Here is a 6,000-nt window from a genome sequence, read left to right as displayed (position 1 = left end):
TTCTGTGATATAAGTGATACTTTTGGTATAAAAAAAAGGAAAATATATCCAAATCACTCCATCTTCCTATATTATGCTTCAGTTATTGATGGATAATTTACTTAATCAATACTCTTAGAATAACTCTTTGAATTCTCTATATACTTGATTGAGAGTTCTTATCCTCGGCATTATCTTCTATTGATCATAAACACAAGAATGTCTACTTGGTATTTTTTTTTTATATATATACATTAAGAATACCAAGATTAAATAGACTAGTTTTGGCGTATAAAATCAACTCATACTAGTATGGACTTAATCTCAAAAGACCTTGTCATTGGTTCACTTAGATTAATTTTTGCAAGGTCAAAGTTTGCTATGTATGTCATCTAGAAAAATAAACTAGAATCATTTCTAAATCTGAAAATATTGTTTTCACCTTTAGCCTTTGAAAATTCTCCATAAGAACTTGTTTGGATCTCTAGGATTGTGAACCTAGGAGATAAGCTTTCTGATTTTGTAATTGTGGAAAATTTCTCAAAGCTAATATTGGTTTTGTTCTTGGCACTTAAATTAAAATATTTTCTGCATTGGCACAAACTCACAAAAAGGGTTCAAATGAAAAAGGTTTGCAAACTATGAAAATAAAATTGTATCATGGCATAGTTTTGAAAACCAATTTCTTATTGAGTTGTGCACAGAAAATAATATTGAATACAATTGTTTCTACACCAAGAACACCATAAATAAAATAGAGTTGATAGAATCCTTGAAGAAATGAAAAAGACAATGTTGTATGATAGTCATCTACTTAAATGATTTCTGTTAAAAGCTATCATCATTGCTTGTCATACATATGGTTTCTATTAGAAAACTCCTTTTGATCTTCTAAAAAATAGAAAATGATATATTGTATATCTTTTATATTTTTCAGTCATACATGTCATGCTTGATATGTTCTTATGAAAATAATGTCAAATCTGATAAAATAAATATTTCTTTGGATATTACTCTTCAAGCAATGCATATAGAATATTCAATGAAAAGATACTAGTTGTAGATATATCAATTCATACTATTCTTATTAAAACTAGATCCTTTATTGAGAATATAGTTTATCATTTTGATTCTATGTAACAATCTGAATTTTGATAGAAACAACTGTTTAAGATAATTTGATTAAAACTTAGCTAGCACGTCTTATTGATAGTTATCTTAAGCAAATAGAATCTAAGCTAAATTGATTCTGAAAACAAAAAATTGATTTGACCTTGATGAATCTTCCTATTGCCTCACATGCTTGTTCTTGAACCATCTTGGTTAATGAAACTATCTCTTTAGTTCAAGTGACATGTGCTTGCTTATATTTAGGCAATCTCTTGAGTAAAGTGACTCAACATTCAATTATTGTCATATCTTATGTTGAGTCATCTAGTTAAGAAATATGTTGTATGAATGTTTTGTATGTTGAAGCAACTAATGATTTTCTTTCAAAAAAGAAAAAGATTTTGCTAATGATACAGAATTTATGAGCAAGAAATTTCAACTTGAAGGACACATCGATGAAAGATACAATAAACATTCCCTTGCAAACAAAAAAAAAGGGAGAGATTTTCTTCAGCCAAGGGTGTAAAGAATCTAAAAGGTATTTGGCTTGAAGAATGCTAAATGTACTGGTAATCTAAACTCTTCTCTTGCGAGTTAGTTGAGCAAAATCAATAGTGTGAAATTATATGGTAGCATGATTAAACCTTTAATTGTTGATCATCTTGATATCATGCTTCATTCTCATGCTAGTAATAATTGTTTCATGGTGTGATTAAACTACCTTTTCCTATATAATGCATAACCATGAAATACACAAGCTTATGCCTCAAACCTCTAATTCAAAATAACTTGTGATAAGCTATGAATCATTGGGCATAATGAAAATGCTGTTTGCATGGTATATATTTATATGCAGCATATTAGATTAATTTTTTATTCTGCTCTTTCATGTAATTACTTGAAATAATAAAAAGAAAGAGAGATAAAGAAAAGAAAATGAACAATTATTCAAGGGAATACTCCAATCTTTAGGAAAAGCAAAACAAGCATAATATATTTGGCACATTTGTGAGACTAATATGAACATTCCTTTTGGAAGAGATAAAATCTGTAATTAATTACATAAAAAGTTTGAAGTGAACATTTTAACATTTCTATTTTGCTCATCATAGGGATGGTGCCAATGGAGAGGCTAGTGGTAGTACCCGGCACTATTTGACCCAACTATTCGGTGTAGGGTATATTAGGGACGGCACAAGAGGGAGGCTAGTGGTAGTACCTCGTGCCCCTTCCAACTCCACCGGATAGGGAGCAAATAGAGTATAGAGCATAAGAAGGTAAAAATAAAAGACAAAGTAAATGAAAGTATATAAGAAGAATCAAGTCAATTTTTTTAATCACTTGAAAACACACTTTAAGGATGAAATCAGTACAAGATTATATTTAAATAGGGAGAGTTTATTTGAAAAGAATTGATTTTGATCCTTGACATGCTTGTTCTTAATATTTTAATGCATAATATATTTTGCATGTCACATGATGTTTTGAATTATATGTTTTCAATATTCAAATAACAAAGATCTTTCCTAAATATAACTTGTAATGCTTCATGCCTATAAAATTTGATTGAAATATGTTATTACCAACAACAACATCATTTTGTTTTAATGAATATATTTTGAAAAATAAAAGAAAAGAATAATTTGAATTTGTAAATTAGGCAAAATGAATTGATTCCGATTTATCTTTTATCTTGCCTAACATTAGTACATAATGTCCTCCAATTTGTACCAAAATTCAATATGAATTACAAAGATTCTGGATGTGCTCTAATGTTCTTGAAATATGTGTTTTCAATCTTAATAATTTAAGATAAGCTACAATAGAAGATGCATATCTCAAATTATAATCCTGAAAGCCTCCTTGAAAATTTTTATGAAATTCTGAATCTGATTTTGTATAAAAGCTTAAACTTAATTTAAAAATGTTTCTATCATTGCATTTTTGTAACTTTCATTATATGCTTCAATGATTGCATCATTTTGGAAAATAACTCAATATGATTTCTAGATAAAAACTACGATTTAAGAAAAATAGAATTACTTTTGATGCCTTGATTGTTTGCTTCGATACGCATCTAAAACATATCATTTTCTATCTTATAAGTTTATTAAAATTAGTCTAAATGATGCGTTTTTCAATGATCTTGATTGCAAACAAATGGTTCTAAACATATGATGTTATTTTGATATTAAAAAGATTTATTGTGCTTCATGTATACATTGCTGAGAAACTATGACTAAGAAATTGAAATTTATAAATATACACCTTGAATGTTTTAAATTTGATTCATGATCATTCTTGTTAATTTCTGAATTTAACTGTTTTACTTACAAAGCATGAATTAATATCAAGAGCCTTGCATACAAGAAAGAGACATGACTTAAAGCTAAATCATTAAAGATTACTCTATGTAAATTTGGCAAAGGACTTTTAGCATGCTTTTAATGTCAAATTGGTTTCAAACTGATATCAATTTAAGCATATTTTGGTATTAGACTTTGTGCTTTATTGAATATCTTTTGAAAGTTGGATTTTCATGTGTACTTAATTGGTAAATCACTTGTTTTGAAAACTAAGTGAAAAGAATTCCATTTGTCTTAGTATTGAAAATTTACTTTGGAATCCACTAATGAGCTCTTATTGGCTTGCACTTTAGTGTTTCAATCCTGAGCCAATTCATTTTAATTGATTTTGATGCTATGATCTTTAAAGGAGTAAAAGAAAGTCTTTAAGAGAGCTTTAAAAGAACTTCCAAAACCCTGAATTTTATGTATCCTACATTGCATAAATTCATATTTTGGTATCTATGCTCCAATACTTTTATATCATGAAAGAACTTTGAAGTCATTAAGAATTAAGGATTCAACATAATCTTATGTTTTTCGAGCATATAAATTTTGATCTTTATCTGCTCTTATACTATATTCTAAAAATTAATTAGATTGCTCTCATGTTGCTATATACTTAATATATTAAAAAAAAAAAGGGTATTGGATTTTCATTCGTGCTTTTTTTGAATATTATTCTTGATACTCCTTGAAATAACTTGAAAAGGATTCCATCTACACTTGATTTCAAAACTATCTTTGGAATCTACATTTAGAGATCACTTCTGGCTTGCATCCTAAATATCTCATTCCTAAAGCCAAACACATAGAAATAAGATATCATTTTATTAGGGATCATGTGCAAAATGGAAACATATGTATTGAGCATATATGCACTGAAAAACAATTAGCCGACATATTCACAAAACCCTTGAGTGAAGATAGATTCTGCATGCTAAGGAGGGAATTAGGCATATGTGATCCTTTTTATTGAAGAGATATAAAAGGGAGCAAGCAGTCTCATGATACATTCCTCCCATTTCTAAAAACCCATGAAACATGAGTCAAACTTGTAATCTATAGATTCCTTACTCATGTATCATTGTCCCAGAAAGAATTTGTAAGGATTGGAAGCAAGGAAAAAATTTTTTGAAGCAAAAAGGAAGAGAAAGGAAAAATTTCTGAACTTGGGTCGACCCAACCCTGAATAGGGTCGACCCAACATTGAGTCGACCTAAGAAAATTCTTGAGTCGACCCAACGTCGAGACCCCACTGTTAAAAGGGGAACCTGTGAGCTATCTAGGGCACTGTTTACCCTTTGTCCTCTTCCGAAAATCCTATTCCCCACTCTCAAATCTTCTCCAATCATCTCCAAACAGTAGATTACTTCAATATCTTGGAGAAATGGGACCCAAGAGAGCCATAGCCAAGCGATCCGAGAGAGTCTCACGATCTTGTTTAGAGCCTAGGATATGTATCTAGTTCTCATATGTATTTTGTGTTGATCATGTATTTTGAACCTTGATTGAGGAACATTGTATTTGCTTTTGTTTTTGGCATGATTGTACTAAAATGTTCCTATTTTGATCAATGAAGTTTGAATGGTTGTTATTGCATCTTTTCCCATGTACCTATTTGATGATAACAAAAAGGGGGAGAAGTAAGGAAAGAGTAAATAGGGGAGAAGTAAAGATAAAAGTAAATAGAGTAACAAAAAGGGGAGAAGTAAAGAAAGAGTAATAAGGGGAGAAGTAAAGAGAGAAAGTAAAATAATTTGTAAAACAAATTGAAAATCATATAGGAAAGTATATACATCCAAGGGGGAGCAATTTGCAACAATGAAAATGTTCAACTCAACAATTTATATCAAATTTCAGAATTTGGCACACATAAATTCAGAATTTGGTACGCACCTTTCACACCTCGATACATAACCTGAAACTCATGTTTTATCTCAAATTTTTGGAGTTTCATCTTTAATGAATTATAAATGAAAGGGAGAGTAACACAAAAAGTCAAATTAGCAACATTTAAATGATATAGGGGGAGACTTCACTCTTATATATGAAAAGCTGAAATTCAGCAAATTAAACCCTTTCAAAAACTGAATTTAAGATAAGTATCAATAGGCTCATACTCTTTATTTTGTAATCATCAAAAAGGGGGAGATTGAGGATGATAGTGTTATTTTGATGATTAACAAGCAATTATCTAGAGTATGTTATAAGTTAAATCGATACTTCATTTATAAGTTTATTACTCTCAGTATATTTTGTATTAATTGATATAGATACATTTCATTGTTCATTTGAATGAATCTAACCTTGAGATGCAGCAAAGTGTGGATTGAGTCGACCCAAAGAATGATTGGGTCGACCCCGGCACATCAAGAAAACATTTGGCACACTTCTGCAAAAATAGCAAAGATGAACAGTGAGTTGGGTCGACCCAAGAAAAGCATGAGTCGACCCAAGGATCAAGATCCTCAAAACAAGACAGAAAAATGGTTCTCTGGATTTACTGAGAGGGCGACCCAAGAAGTAGTTGAGTCGACCCAAGCTTGAGTCGACCCAAACCCTG

Source organism: Phoenix dactylifera, chromosome 6, assembly GCF_009389715.1.
Source record: "Phoenix dactylifera cultivar Barhee BC4 chromosome 6, palm_55x_up_171113_PBpolish2nd_filt_p, whole genome shotgun sequence".
In the NCBI taxonomy this organism is placed as follows: domain Eukaryota; kingdom Viridiplantae; phylum Streptophyta; class Magnoliopsida; order Arecales; family Arecaceae; genus Phoenix; species Phoenix dactylifera.
The sequence above is the reverse complement of the archived record's forward strand: the minus strand, read 5'-3'. Positions refer to the sequence as shown.